Source organism: Thalassophryne amazonica, chromosome 5 (assembly GCF_902500255.1).
Source record: "Thalassophryne amazonica chromosome 5, fThaAma1.1, whole genome shotgun sequence".
In the NCBI taxonomy this organism is placed as follows: Eukaryota; Metazoa; Chordata; class Actinopteri; order Batrachoidiformes; family Batrachoididae; genus Thalassophryne; species Thalassophryne amazonica.
In genome coordinates this window covers 16,835,661-16,852,468 of record NC_047107.1, presented here as the reverse complement: position 1 = coordinate 16,852,468, position 16,808 = coordinate 16,835,661, and the positions used below count along the sequence as shown (strand labels likewise).

General features: G+C 44.3%; 1 protein-coding gene across 1 annotated transcript in view; it reads left to right on the top strand.

The window, feature by feature from the left end:
- Window positions 1-16,808, top strand: part of ccdc125 (coiled-coil domain containing 125) — an 83,333-nt gene that overhangs the window by 29,141 nt on the left and 37,384 nt on the right. The window lies entirely within an intron of this gene.

Below are 16,808 nucleotides of genomic sequence, written 5' to 3'. Positions count from 1 at the left end.
GTGAGCTGTACAAGGAGTTAAACACTAAAGAAGGATAAAGATCTTCAACCAATTAGACAGACAGACAGACCAAGCTGGAAAGGATGTACAACAGGCTTGGGTGATAAAGGATGCAAATGATAATATGCTGATAAGGGAGGAGAGTGTGTTGAGAAGGTGATTATTTTGAGGAGCTGATGAATGAGAAAAATGAGAGAGAAGGCTGGATGATGTGGACAGAGTAGATCAGGAAGTACTCAGGATTAGTAAGGTAAAGGGAGTTAAGCTATGAAAAGGATGAGTGGAAAGGCAGTTGGTCCAGATGGCATTCCAGTGGAGGCATGGAAATGTTTAAGACAGATGGTAGTTGAGTTTATAACCAATTTATTTAATCAAATTTGCAAAGTGTGAGGATGCCTGAGGAGTGGAGAAGTGTAGTGTTTCATATTTTTAAAAACAAGGTGTGATGTGCAGAGCTGCAATGACTACAGAGCCATTAGGGAGTTTAGTTACAGCATGAAGTTATGAAAAACAGTAGTGGAAGTTATTCATACAAACGAGGTAATGGCTCTGAGCATTCATAAACTATATGTTTTGCAGGATTTATAAACATTGATAAGTAGATTTCTCTTTTTTAAAGTCGCACTTTGGCCCCACTTAGAATTCTGCCTCTCACACCGAATAATATTATATTAATATATTGATGAACGCTGTGAAAACAGAAAGCTGAGAGGACTAATATTTAGAGAAATTATCCATTTTAGCTAACCAGTAAACATTGGACATTGTGCTGCAAAGCACCATTGGAGTTCAGGGTTTCAGAGTTTTATCAGCTGTTACTGTGGTTCACGTTAGTTTAACAGTGTTGTTTGTGTTATTGATTTATTGTGTTTGTTTAACAGTGTTGTTAGTGTTATTGATTTATTGTGTTTTTGTAGTTCAATTGGTTTAGTCAGTTTAGTTGAGGGTTTTGAGGTTTATATGTTATTATGGTTCACATTAGTTTAACAGTGTTGTTTGTGTTATTGATTTATTGTGTTTGTTTAACAGTGTTGTTAGTGTTATTGATTTATTGTGTTTTTGTAGTTCAATTGGTTTAGTCAGTTTAGTTGAGGGTTTTGAGGTTTATATGTTATTATGGTTCACATTAGTTTAGCAGTGTTGTTCGTGTTATTGATTTATTGTGTTTGTTTAACAGTGTTGTTCGTGTTATTGATTTATTGTGTTTGTTTAACAGTGTTGTTCGTGTTATTGATTTATTGTGTTTTTGTAGGGTTAAGATCCGGCTCAAAAGCCGCAACATAAAGTGAGGCACACATGGTAGCTCTAAGGAGACAGGAACTCCCTCCTTTTATAGCCCCATGACAGGAAGCATACCCAGCGCCTCCCGGTGGCCATACATTAAGACGGCAGGGTCGTCACCCCCCCCACCCCCACCCCCCCAACACAGGGTCCTACCAGGACCCTGTGAAGTGTGATTCTTATACTGGGGTGCACAACAAAGCATCCGCTACCAGATTTTCTTTTCCTTTAATATATTTTATGTCCAAATTATACAATTATGTACAAAGACCATCGAACCAAATGCAGGTTAGGCGCCTTAACAGAAGCCAGAAACGTTAGTGGATTATGGTTGGTATAGACGGTAATTTTGGCCCTGCCACCCACATACACTTCAAAATGCTTCAAGGCCAAAATTAGCACAAGTGTCTCTTTTTCAACAGTTGAATAATTTAGCTGATGTTTATCAAATTTCTTTGAAAAATAGCTAACAGGTCTATCCAAACCAAAATTATCCGACTGTGCTAGGACTGCTCCAGCCCCCACGTGACTTGTGTCCATATACAGCTGAAATGGTTTGTTTAAACGTGGGGCAGCCAACACCGGATCTGCACAGAGGAGCTTCTTCACACTCTCAAATGCCTGCTGACAAAGAGAAGACCAGACAAATTTAGCCTCTTTGCGCAACAAGTTAGTTAATGGCGCAACAACTGAGGAAAGGTTCTTGCAAAAACGATAATAACCAACCAGTCCAAGAAAACGCACGAGTTCTTTTTTAGTACTAGGAATCAGAAATTCCTCAACGGCTTGAACTTTAGCTGCAACAGGGTGAACTTCCCCCTGACCAACTACACGGCCCAAGTAGGTAACAGTTGCCCTTGCAAACTCACACTTTGCAAGATTGACTGTCAGCCTCGCCCCCGCCAGATGAGTGAAAAGCTCCTCCATGCTCTCCAAATGCTCTTCCCAGGTGTCAGAATAAACCAGCATGTCATCCAGGTACACCATGCAACCATACATATCGCCCATGACAGCATTCATCAACCGTTGGAACGTAGCTGGTGCATTTCTAAGTTCAAACGGCATCACTGTATAAGAAAACAAACCTGACGGAGAAATAAACGCAGACACCTCATGTGCACGCCTAGATAACAGCACTTGCCAGTAGCCTTTCAAAAGATCACATTTACTCACAAATTTAGCAGAATCCACCTGGTCAATGCAATCATCCATTCTTGGCAAAGGAAAACAATCTTGTTTTGTAACCGCATTAAGCTTACTAAAATCAGAACAGAAACGTGAAGTATTATCTGATTTAGGAGCCAAAACACTCAACAAAAATATAAACGCAACACTTTTGGTTTTGCTCCCATTTGTATGAGATGAACTCAAAAATCTAAAACTTATTCCACATACACAATATCACCATTTCCCTCAAATATTGTTCACAAACCAGTCTAAATCTGTGATAGTGAGCACTTCTCCTTTGCTGAGATAATCCATCCCACCACACAGGTGTGCCATACCAAGATGCTGATTAGACACCATGATTAGTGCACAGGTGTGCCTTAGACTGTCCACAATAAAAGGCCACTCTGAAAGGTGCAGTTTTGTTTTATTGGGGGGGGGGGACCAGTCAGTATCTGGTGTGACCACCATTTGCCTCATGCAGTGCAACACATCTCCTTCGCATAGAGTTGAAGAGAACACCTCTCCAACGTGCCAGACGCCAGCGAATGTGAGCATTTGCCCACTCAAGTCGGTTACGACGATGAACTGGAGTCAGGTCGAGACCCCGATGAGGACGACGAGCATGCAGATGAGCTTCCCTGAGACGGTTTCTGACAGTTTGTGCAGAAATTCTTTGGTTATGCAAACCGATTGTTTCAGCAGCTGTCCGAGTGGCCGGTCTTCAGACGATCTGGAGTTGAACATGCTGGATGTGGAGGTCCTGGGCTGGTGTGGTTACACGTGGTCTGCGGTTGTGAGGCTGTTGGATGTACTGCCAAATTCTCTGAAACGCCTTTGGAGATGGCTTATGGTAGAGACATGAACATTCAATACACGAGCAACAGCTCTGGTTGACATTCCTGCTGTCAGCATGCCAATTGCACACTCCCTCAAATCTTGCGACATCTGTGGCATTGTGCTGTGTGATAAAACTGCACCTTTCAGAGTGGCCTTTTATTGTGGGCAGTCTAAGGCACACCTGTGCACTAATCATGGTGTCTAATCAGCATCTTGATATGGCACACCTGTGAGGTGGGATGGATTACCTCAGCAACGGAGAAGTGCTCACTATCACAGATTTAGACTGGTTTATGAACAATATTTGAGGGAAATGGTGATATTGTGTATGTGGAAAAAGTTTTAGATCTTTGAGTTCATCTCATACAAAATGGGAGCAAAACCAAAAGTGTTGCATTTATATTTTTGTTGAGTATAAATGAGACTCCCAACTTGATGCACTTGGCTCTGCAATGCCATTCTCCAACATGTATTTTACCTCCACCTCCAGATGCTTGCATTTATCCACCCCCCTGATAAGCAGCAGTGAGCTGTCCAAGTTACCAGAACTGTCAAGCGTCCCAATAGATCTACTTGCAGAAGCCTCAGCATCCTCCGTTCCCTGTGACACTTCCCTGGAATAGTAAGGTTTCAACAAATTGAAATTACACATTTGTTGCTTTTTCCTGCGTTCAGGCATTGAGATTAAATAATTCTGATCAGAAAGTTGTTCAAGCACAGTATAAGGACCACTAAACTTCCGTTGAAAAGGTGACGTGATAACCGAACAACGGGCCAACACTTAATCACCAGGGAAAAACGAACGCACCTCTGAAAGCCTGTCGAACACTCACTCATCTTCAACCGCTTTTCCGGGTTCGGGTCGCGGGGGCAACAGCTCCAGCAGGGGACTCCAGACTTCCCTTTCCTGTGCCACATTGACCATCTCTGACTGGGGGATCCCGAGGTGTTCCCAGGCCAGTGTGGAGATATAATCTCTCCACCTAGTCCTGGGTCTTCCCCAGGGTCTCCTCCCAGATGGACGTGCCTGGAACACCTCCCTTGGGAGGCACCCAGAAGGCATCCTTACCAGATGCCCCAACCATCTCAGATGGCTCCTTTCAATGTGAAGAAGCAGCGCCTCCACTCCGAGCCTCCCACGGATGACCGAACTTCTCACCCTATCTCTAAGGGAGACAACAGCCACCCTCCTGAGGAAGCCCATTTCAGCCGCTTGTACCTGCGATCTAGTTCTTTTGGTCATGACCCAACACTCATGACCATAGGTGAGAGTAGGAATGAAGATTGACCAGGAGATCGAGAGCTTCGCCTTTTGGGTCAGCTCCCTTTTCGTCACAACAGTACGGTACAGCGAATGCAATACCGCCCCTGCTGCACCGATTCTCCGGCCAATCTCACACTCCATCGTCCCCTCACTCATTAACAAGACCCTGAGGTACTTGAACTCCTTCACTTGGGGCCAGGCCATATTCTCTACCCGGAGTAGGTAATCCATCGGTTTCCTGCTGAGAACCATGGCCTCAGATTTAGAGGTGCTGATCCTCATTCCAGCCGCTTCACACTCAGCTGCGAACCGATCCAGTGAGTCTTGGAGGTCACCAGCCGATGAAACCAACAGGACCACATCATCTGCAAAAAGCAGTGATGAGACCCTCAGCCCACCAAACTGGAAACCTTCTTCCCCGCGACTACGCCTCGATATCCTGTCCATGAATATCACAAACAGGATTGGTGACAAGACGCAGCCCTGGTGGAGGCCAACCTCCACAGGAAATGAGTCAGACTTACTGCCGAGTACCCGAACACAGGTCTCGCTTTGCAAGTACAGAGATTGGATGGCCCTGAGAAGAGACCCCCATACTCTTGTAGCACCTCCCACAGTATCTCCTGGGGTACCCAATCTTACGCCTTCTCCAATTCCACAAAACACATGTAGACAGGGTGGGCGTACTCGCAGGCGCCCTCCAGGATCCTTGTGAAAGTAAAGAGCTGGTCAGTTGTTTCACGACCAGGACGGAACCCGCATTGACCCTCTTCAATCAGAGGTTCAACTGTTGGCCGAACCCTCCTTTCCAGCACCCTGGAGTAGACTTTACCAAGGAGGCTGAGTAGTGTGATGCCCCTGTAGTTGGCACACACTCTCTGTTCCCCCTTTTTATATATGGGGACTACCACCCCAGTTTGCCACACCTTAGGCACTGTCCCAGACCTCAGTGCAATGTTGAAGAGACGTCTCATCCAAGACAGTCTCTCCACACCCAGAGCCTTCAGCATTTCTGGACGGATCTCATCAATCCCCAGGGCCTTGCCACTGCAGAGTTGTTTGACTACCTCAGTGACTTCCACCAGGGAAATTGATGAAAATCTTCCATCAGCTTCCAGCTCTGCCCCTACTATAGAGGGTGCTCTGGTCTGATGCAGGAGTTCCTCAAAGTGTTCCTTCCAGAACCAGATTACATCCTCAGTTGAGGTCAACAGAGTCTCATCCTTACTGTAGACAGCTTGGATTGTTCCCCTTTTTCTCCTCCTGAGGTGCCTCACGGTCCACCAGAAGCACCTTGGTGCCAACTGAAAGTCCTTCTCCATGGTTGCTCCGAATTCCTCCCACACCCGCTGCTTTGCCTCCCCCACAGCAGAGGCTGCTGCCCTTTGGGCCTGTCGGTACCTTGCAACTGCCTCTGGAGTCCTCCGAGATAACATATCCCGGAAGGACTCCTTCTTCAGTTGGATGGCTTCCCTGACCACTGGTGTCCACCACGGTGTTCAAGGGTTTTCGCTCCTTGAGGCACCTAAGACCTTCAGGCCACATCTCCCCGCTGCGGCTTTAGCAATGGAAGCTTTGAACATTGCCCATCCTGGTTCATTGCCCCCAACCTCCACAGGGATTCTAGAGAAACTCTTCCGGAGGTGTGAGTTGAAGATCTGTTGGACAGTGGGCTCCTCCAGACATTCCCAGTTCACCCACATTATCCGTTTGGGCTTACCAGATCTGTCTAAAGTCCTCCCCCCAGCTCTGCCCCTCTCTTCACCCGAGTGTCCAGAACATGTGGTCTCAAATCAGATGATACAATCACAAAATCGATCAACAATCTTCGGCCTAGTGTGCTCTGGTACCATGTACACTTATGAGCATCCTTATGTTCGAACATGGTGTTTGTTATGGACAGTCCCTGACTAGCACAGAAGTCCAATAACAAACGACCATTCGGGTTTAGATCAGGGAGGCCGTTCCTCCCAATCACACCTCTCCAGGTGTCTCTGTCATTGCCCACATGTGCGTTGAAGTCCCCCAGCAGAACAATGGAGTCCCCCACCGGAGCCCCATACAGGACTCCATTCAGGGACTCCAAGAAGGCTGAATACTCCAAAATGCTGTTTGGTGCATACGCACAAACAATGGTCAGAGAACCCCCCCCCCCCACCCGAAGAAGCAGGGAGGCGACCCTCTCATCTACTGGAGTAAACTCCAACGTAGCAGCGCTCAGCCAGGGACTCATGAGTCCCTGGTCCGTCGAGGCCCTCAACTCTCACTGCCACCCAAAGGACAGCGCATCCAACACCTGCGGTTCCCCCTGCAGGTGGTGAGCCCACAAGGTGGAAATGGAAAGTCCACATTGCTTTTTTGGGGCTGTGCCTGACTGGGCTCCGTGGCAAGCCCAGCCACTAGACACTCACTGACGGGCCCTACATCCAGACCTGGCTCCAGATGAGGGCCCCGGGCTTTCTCCGGGCCAGGTCATGTTTCCTCTGCCTCGTTCTTTCATGGTGTCTTGTGAACCATTCTTAGTCTGGCCTCTCGCCTGAGACCAATTTGCCATGGGAGACCCTACCAGGAGCCCAAGGCTCCAGACAACACAGCTCTCAGGTTCATAGCGACACACAAACCTCTCCACCATGATAAGGTGATGGTTCCCGGAGAGGCTCCCTGTCAAACAGAGACTTCATTTTATTCTGTACAGCAACCATTTTCAACTTGACCAAATCTCTTGCAACATACAAGCGCCGTCTGAACCCATTAACATAGTCTATTAGATTTTTAGGTAGATTTGGCTCATTTAAACTGTCTGCCACTACAGCCAAAGGACCTTTCACTGTATGTGCAAAGACCAACTCATTTGGCTAAACCCAGTACTCTCTTGAGTAACTTCACGAGCAGCCAGCATTAGGCCAAGACAAACTTTCTTCCCAGTCACCACCCAACTCAGTACAGTAAGCACGCAACAGCGACTGGTGGTGGAAACGTTCCAAAGCGCCTTGCGACTCAGGATGGAAAGCTGTCGCTTTGCTATGCCGCACTCTGGCCAAACCGATGAGATGTAAAGTTACTGCCCTGATCCGACTATATGACTTTCAGAATACCAAACACAGAAATAAACTGAATAAGCGCTCGCACCACTGCCCTAGCAGTTATCATCTGCAATGGATAAGCTGCTGGATACCCGTAACTTGACACATCACTGTGAGCAAATATAATGACCCAGACCTTGAACGAGGCAAAGGCCCAACACATTCAATTATCAGATGCTCAAACTGTTCGGATGCAACTGCAATTGGATTCAATGGAACTGGCTTCAACACTTGATTAGGCTTAGCAGTAAGCTGGCACACATGACATGTCTTAATATATGCCAAAACGTCCCTTTTCAGACGTGGGCAAAAAAAAATGTCTCAGGACCCGGTCATACGTTTTAGTCACCCTGGAATGTCCAGACTCATCATGTGCAACTTTTAACACAGCAGCATGAAATTTACTGGGCACCACGATTTGAAACACAGGATCACCGACAATGCCCGCATGGGGCAACCAGTTTCTCACCAACAGTGAATCCTGAAGCAAGTACCCACATACGCAATCCACAGTGTCACTCACTGGGCGCACCTGATCAAAGAGGCCTTTCGTGCACAAGCCGCAACACTTCACTCACCTATATTTCCTCAGTTGTGTCCACTAAAACGCACCACATGCATCCTCACTGCCACCTACTGCGAGCCTCCACGCCTCCACACCGATGCACCTGCTCTCGTCAAAAGTAGGTCACAGCCAAACAAGCACCAGCTGTAAAAACAAAATGCGCAAAAAAAACCAAACTTTACCGCACCCGTCAACACCAGTCTAGGGAAAGCACGCCAAAAAAAAAACCCTCTTCAGATGAGCCCCCATTTATTACCGGACGAGCCCCCATTTGTTACGACCTGGCTCTGAAGCCACAACAAAATGTGAGGCACACACGGTAGCATAGTCTTTTTTAACCCTTTGTAGGACCTTTATTGTAAAATAAAAAAAGAAGAAATGAAAAGAAGGAGGACGTGGCGAGACAAACCCAGGACCGAAACCCAGACCAGAACTAGATGCAGCTGCTCCCCAGACCGTGATCTGGAAGAGGGAGGAGGAGGAGGCTCTAAGGAGACAGGAACGCTCTCCTTTTATAGCCCCACAACAGGAAGCATACCCAGCGCCTCCCGGTGGCTGAGACCTCAAAACCCACAACAGACACATTAGACAAGAACACCATAAATACATTAAGACGGCAGGGGCCGTCACAGTAGTTCAACTGGTTTAGTCAGTTAAGGGTTTAGGGATTTTAAATGTTGTTTTTGTGGTTCACGTTAGTTTAACAGTGTTTTTTGTGTTGTTGATTTAATGTGTTTTTGTAGTTCAATTAGTTTATCCAGTGTAGTTAAGTGTCATGTTGTCGTTACCATGAGTGACCAGTGTAGTGTTTCTGATGTCTTCCACCACTGTCTCTGTTTGTGCATGTGTAAAAAGTAAAAGTACCTGTTTGCAGCAGAATTTAAAAAAAACAAAAAGCTCTGAATGCATGTGACTTGGGACAGCTGACATTTGTCATTTCATATGCTAATATATTTTGGGTCACCGGTGCCAAAACAGAACGTTGATAGGACAAATATTTTTGGAGAACCTCAGGATATCAGCTAAGGTTGCTAATTGCATTCTGGACTAACATGCCATTCCAGCAGGGGGTGATAAATCGTCTCTAGTAGGATGTGCCGGATACTCGTTTCAGATGAGTATCCTGTACGGATAAAGCATTTTTGACAAGCATGGGCATGATCCGAATAAAACTCATCAATATCTGTGTTTGTGCTGAAGGAAAATCCTGATTGGCTAACTGACTGTCTTCACGCTATGTGACTGGTCAGTCACACACAGCGCCCGCCCCTCTCTACACAGATGTCTCTCTGCAGATTCTCGCACACACACACAGACGGGAACTGATCTCTCTCTCTGTGCTTGGTTTGACTCCAGCTCATGTTGCTGTGCTCCTTAATTTTTCTTCAGTTCGCCTCTGTTTTGGTTTGTATGGTATTTAACATAATTATCACTTTACTGAGGCGTTGCTAGGCCGGTATCGTAGATTTACGTCGATGGTGTCTGGCTATACCCACCCGCTGTGTGTAAACAAATGACGTCATAGCGCGCAGCCCAAGAACTGTCCGCAGAGGAAAACATAAAAAGGCAAGAAGTATGTGTGTTGGTCCCAATATGGATATTCCGGATGATTTTCTCAGCGCAGCCAAAGCAGCCAGCTTGATGAGTACGCACTGCCGAAATGCCCGAGTTATACGAGGGTGAATATCTGTCATTTTGGGTGACTGGCCATGAACATCAGGCCTCTGAAAATGCATACCGCCCTCCAAAAGCATGTTATTGTATTATAACTTGGTGAACCTGTTTCGTAACGTACGCGGTGCATTTGACAAGACAGAGCTGAAAGCGGCTCATGTGTCGCTCACTGCCTCCACTCCAGTCGGGTTTTTTTAACCGTGTGTTTGCTGGCTATTGATATAAAGTCAGTTGGAAAACTTTGCTTGTACTGAACATGGTGCTTTTGAGAAAAATACAGTGAACAAGGCTGACATATTGTTTCCCTGTTTGCCATCACTGGATGTTTGCATGGATCACCAAGTTCACACAGATCACTAAAAATAAACAGTTTTTAGAACAACCTCTCTCTCTCCTTATCACTCAGTCACACACACATGCACACGGACACACACGCACAGACACCTTAATCAAAATGCCAAGAACGTTACATAGTAAAAATAAATAAATAATTGAAAAAAATCACAGTTTGATCATAAAACAAAAAATTAATAATAAAAAAGACAGTTGTGTTGAGTATGACAACTCTTCACTTTCTCAAATATGTTGAGAAAGTGAATGCACTGACCCACATTAGGGGGCGTAAATGAGCGGTCAATAGGAATACCAATAAATAACAATTTATTATGCAAAAGGTGCAAACGGATTCCAAATATGCAGAGTCCAATTAATAATAATGGTGACACGTGGGCAGGCTCGAGGGTATGAGACGCCTATACAGAGAAGAGCCGGGACCCACGAAGTTCCACCGCCAGCCGGAGGTCTGCAACACACCACAGTCGCCAAGTCCTGGTACCCCCAGGTGACCACCGCTTGAGGCTGTCGGACCGGTACTGCTGGCAGGAGCAAAAACAGATTAGATGGGTGTGTGTACACCCAGCAAACAGTCAGCAAAAACCACAGTTCCTTCCTGAGGGAAAAATCCACCACTCCCAGAGAGCAGGAAAAACTGAGAACGTGCAGTACCAATAGATAGAATTAGAAAAGTGAGGAGTGGAAACGCCAGCTCCTCCAAATCTCCACAATCCCAGCTCCAAGCTGCAAGTATACTAAAGGTTAAGACTGCAAAGATTTCAGTAGCAATGAATGTGTGGATGGCACAAAAACGGCTGAGAAAGTTTACCTGTTTGGTAAGCTGATAACTCGGCAGAGTTATGGTGTCTTTCCCAGGCTTTTATGGAGTGAGATGATGAGAGACAGCTGATGACAACCTAGCGGTGCGAACCTGGTGGTGCCCGCATGGCAGGGCGCCATCTGGTGGTGGGCCAGCAGTACCTCTTCTTCAGCGGCCCACACAATATACTTAAGAATATTCATGTTCTGAGTTTATAAAAAACTTGTTCTGTAAAATAGTTCCTTTACTATTGTGATCAAAAACATTGAATCTCAATTCTGAGGCTGTTCTTTAAATATTCATTCATATACTTAAGAATATTCATGTTCTGAGTTCATAAAAAACTTGTTCTGTAAATAGTTCTCTTACTTTTGTGATCAAAATCATTGATTTGAATCTCAATTTTGAGGCTGTTCTGTAAATAGTTTTCAAATAAACAATGAATATAGCAACTTCTATTCAATTCAGATCAATTTTAGACTTAAGATAATGTACATATATAAGCCCCACCCATTTGTGGTTAAACCACACCCACTTCCGGCTTAGGCCCCGCTCACTCCAAGTACAGATACATATAATTTAGATGGTTGAACAGATACAGATAGTGGTGTACTCACTCATCCCTAAATATTAAATGCATGAGTGCCTGTGTGTGTGATTTTATTTTGTAAGTTCAATGTAAGCACATAATATAATTGTAAAATACATGGATGACACAAGAAAGTGTCATTCACTTATTTCCATTGTGGTCCATTTAAAAATCAAATGACAAATTAGAAGTAATAATAAAATAAAATAATAATAATAGTACTGATGATAATAATAATAATAATAACAGTATATATATGATTTATAAATGACAATTTATAAATATATTAAAACTGTGACTTAACATTAAAAAAATGACAGAATTAACAGGAAAACAACGGGTTGAGTTCCTCTTCTAAAAATTGTTGCGGTCTAAGGTTCTAAAACCATTCTGGACTCACATGCCATTCCGACTCATTACACAAGCTTTGATTAATTTATTACCACCCTTGAAAAATTTCAGTTCTTGTTTAATCAACACAGAGTTGATTGAGAGCTTGGGATAAGTTGTGCCAGGTTCACTCAACTCAGAGTTCAGGATTTCTGCCAGGCTCGGTTGATCGGGCTTTGTGGAATACCTGGTTGAGGATGACATCCGCCTTACATACGCAATACATACTCAGATATGCACTGTATATCCGCTGATATCCACAAATGATGGGGTATTGCGGCTTAGCAGCGGACTGGGACAGTGTGTAAAACAGATATATAGCGTGCCTATCACGTCCACATCACAAACTAAAAGTAATTCTAGTGAATGCATACATATTGGCCACGAATCACGCATGTGATTTGCGAACAATTTGTGAATGCATAACAAACACTTCATGTACACCCAAAGTACTATATAAATGTGGCAGAAATTGACATATTTGCCAGTCATTGCCAGTCTGTGGAGAAGTACAGATGTAGTTATGGATCCCCAAAGATGTAGTGTGATAGTTGCTGCCATCCAACAACATACCAATCAACTTGAGTTGCTGCCATCCAATAACATACCAATCAACTTGTCCAAGTCCAGGAACGACTTCCAGGACCTCATCGACAACAGCGGAAACAGGGGGTGGGGTGGGAGACCTGGCCCTATCTGTTGCTGGAGGAGGTGGGGTGGGAGATGGAGCCCTCTCTTCTGCATCAACAGCATCCTTCTGCCTCTTCCTCCCCTGCTTCTTTGACGTCGGTCGTGTAGACATGTCGCTGTGGTGTTGGTGTGAATAGTGGCCCGAGTGCGCTTCTTTTATGACCACAATGCAGATGCCGCGCATGCGCAATACAACCGCTATTTCCGCAACATGTGTGCAGTGCATTCTCAATACATCCGTAATACTTCCGTGATAATCGCAATGCATGTGGGCTGCAGCTAAAACTGCACCACCCCCGCCGAAGGGGGAAGGAGTGATGATAAGCAGGTGTCGGAAAGGGGAATGTTGCTTGCTGGGGGGGGGGGGAGGCGGGGGGGGGGGGGGGAATGGAGCATGCTTCAATTCTGTGAAAAACAGTTTATTGTCTTTGTGAGTTGAGATAAGAAACAACCAATGATCCCCAGGCCGAAAACAGTTCCTCTGGAGGAAGCAGTCAGGCAATTTAACCTTCAGGCTTGATAAGCCTGTAATGTTATGGTTTCAGCAGTGAAAAACACTTTTTAACAGTTCCACTTGCACAACCAAATCCCAATTATGAATTAAGAATATTCCCAATAATGAATTAAGAATATTCACCCACCTCTGAAATCTTCAACTTCAACTGCAAGGCACGCATCTGCTCCAAGATGTCATCCAATTTGCTTCTGAGTTCAAGAGTCATCGCAGTCTGAGAATGCACTGCCTTGCCAGCCTCGTTAATCATGATGGACAAGCGAGCGGCCGTGGTTCTTGATGCCACTGTCTTGGCAATTTTCCGGTAGATCAGGGCAGCACATAAGCCAAAAAGTACCAGCCCTGCTACCATGAGACCAAAAATGAATAAATCCTCAACATCCTCAATGGAGAAAGGCACCAAGCATGCCACACGCCAGGAACTCCAGGAGTCGAGAACATAGCCCACAGGATACGTTCCATCTGGGCAGGTAGGATCCCCCGGCCCTGACCTTCTTGTAGAAAAAAATGATGTCAATAGTGTTCAGAGACCAGCTGATCAATTCCATGGTTAATCCAATAGTAGTACAATAGATCCAGAATCCAATATAATCTGAGGAATTCAAAGTATGGTGAAGTAGGGACTTGAAGGTTAAAAGCAGAGAACAGAGATAAGGGAGAGTGGAGGAAATGCGACCGCACTCGTCGAAGTCCCAAGCTGAATTATTAGCAGCATCCTTGTAACATCGCGCTAACGACATAACATGAGTAACATCCTGTCGGCCTCCTAACACTCTCTGCCCACTATGGTGACATTTAAACAAGCCTTCAGAATAAGACACACCACTATACAGGTGCTGGTCATATAATTAGAATATCATGAAAAAGTTGATTTATTGCAGTAATTCCATTCAAAAAGTAAAACTTGTATAATGTATACATTCATTCCACACAGACTGATATATTTCAAGTTTTTATTTCTTTTAATTTTGATGATTAGAACTGACAACTCATAAAAACCCCAAATTCAGTATCTCAGTAAATTAGAATATTGTGAAAAGGTTGAATATTGAAGACGCCTGGTGTCACACTGTAATCAGCTAATTAACTGTAAACACCGGCAAAGGCCTTTAACTTGTCTCTCAGTATAGTTCTGGAGGCTACACAGTCATGGGGAAGACTGCTGACTTGACGTCTTGCCTGGGCTAAAGACAAAAAGGACTGGACTGCTGCTGAGTGGTCCAAAGTTATGTTCTGTGATGAAAGTAAATTTTGCATTTCAAGGTCCCAGAGTCTGGAGGAATCAATCAATCAATCAATCAACTTTTTTCTTATATAGCGCCAAATCACAACAAACAGTTGCCCCAAGGCGCTCCACATTGCAAGGCAAGGCCATACAATAATTATGAAAAACCCCAACGGTCAAAACGACCCCCTATGAGCAAGCACTTGGCCACAGTGGGAAGGAAAAACTCCCTTTTAACAGGAAGAAACCAACAGCAGGACCAGGCTCAGGGAGGGGCAGTCTTCTGCTGAGACTGGTTGGGGCTGAGGGAAAGAACCAGGAAAAAGAGATCGATCACTAATGATTAAATGCAGAGTGATGCATACGGAGCAAAAAGAGAAAGAAACAGTGCATCATGGGAACCCCCCCACAGTCTACGTCTAAAGCAACATAACCAAGGGATGGTCCAGGGTCACCCGATCCAGCCCTAACTATAAGCCTTAGCGAAAAGGAAAGTTTTAAGCCTAATCTTAAAAGTAGAGAGGGTATCTGTCTCCCTGATCTGAATTGGGAGCTGGTTCCACAGGAGAGGAGCCTGAAAGCTGAAGGCTCTGCCTCCCATTCTACTCTTACAAACCCTAGGAACTACAAGTAAGCCCGCAGTCTGAGAGCGAAGCGCTCTAATGGGGTAATATGGTACTACGAGGTCCCTAAGATAAGATGGGACCTGATTATTCAAAACCTTATAAGTAAGAAGAAGAATTTTAAATTCTATTCTAGCATTAACAGGAAGCCAATGAAGGGAGGCCAACACGGGTGAGATATGCTCTCTCCTGCTAGTCCCCGTCAGTACTCTAGCTGCAGCATTCTGAACCAACTGAAGGCTTTTTAGGGAACTTTTAGGACAACCTGATAATAATGAATTACAATAGTCCAGCCTAGAGGAAATAAATGCATGAATTAGTTTTTCAGCATCACTCTGAGACAAGACCTTTCTGATTTTAGAGATATTGCGTAAATGCAAAAAGGCAGTCCTACATATTTGTTTAATATGCGCTTTGAATGACATATCCTGATCAAAAATAACTCCAAGATTTCTCACAGTATTACTAGAGATCAGGGAAATGCCATCCAGAGTAACGATCTGGTTAGACACCATGCTTCTAAGATTTGTGGGGCCAAGTACAATAACTTCAGTTTTATCTGAGTTTAAAAGCAGGAAATTAGAGGTCATCCATGTCTTTATGTCTGTAAGACAATCCTGCAGTTTAGCTAATTGGTGTGTATCCTCTGGCTTCATGGATAGATAAAGCTGGGTATCATCTGCGTAACAATGAAAATTTAAGCAATACCGTCTAATAATACTGCCCAAGGGAAGTATGTATAAAGTGAATAAAATTGGTCCTAGCACAGAACCTTGTGGAACTCCATAATTAACTTTAGTCTGTGAAGAAGATTCCCCATTTACATGAACAAACTGTAATCTATTAGACAAATATGATTCAAACCACCGCAGCGCAATGCCTTTAATACCTATGACATGCTCTAATCTCTGTAATAAAATTTTATGGTCAACAGTATCAAAAGCAGCACTGAGGTCCAACAGAACAAGCACAGAGATAAGTCCACTGTCCGAAGCCATAAGAAGATCATTTGTAACCTTCACTAATGCTGTTTCTGTACTATGATGAATTCTAAAACCTGACTGAAACTCTTCAAATAGACCATTCCTCTGCAGGTGATCAGTTAGCTGTTTTACAACTACCCTCTCAAGAATCTTTGAGAGAAAAGGAAGGTTGGAGATTGGCCTATAATTAGCTAAGATAGCTGGGTCAAGTGATGGCTTTTTAAGTAATGGTTTAATTACTGCCACCTTAAAGGCCTGTGGTACATAACCAACTAACAAAGATAGATTGATCATATTTAAGATTGAAGCATTAAATAATGGTAGGACTTCCTTGAGCAGCCTGGCAGGAATGGGGTCTAATAAGCATGTTGATGGTTTGGATGAAGTAACTAATGAAAATAACTCAGACAGAACAATCGGAGAGAAAGAGTCTAACCAAATACCAGCATCACTGAAAGCAGCCAAAGATAACGATACATCTTTGGGATGGTTATGAGTAATTTTTTCTCTAATAGTCAAAATTTTGTTAGCAAAGAAAGTCATGAAGTCATTACTAGTTAAAGTTAATGGAATACTCAGCTCAATAGAGCTCTGACTCTTTGTCAGCCTGGCTACAGTGCTGAAAAGAAACCTGGGGTTGTTCTTATTTTCTTCAATTAGTGATGAGTAGAAAGATGTCCTAGCTTCACGAAGGGCTTTCTTATAGAGCAACAAACTCTTTTTCCAGGCTAAGTGAAGATCTTCTAAATTAGTGAGACGCCATTTCC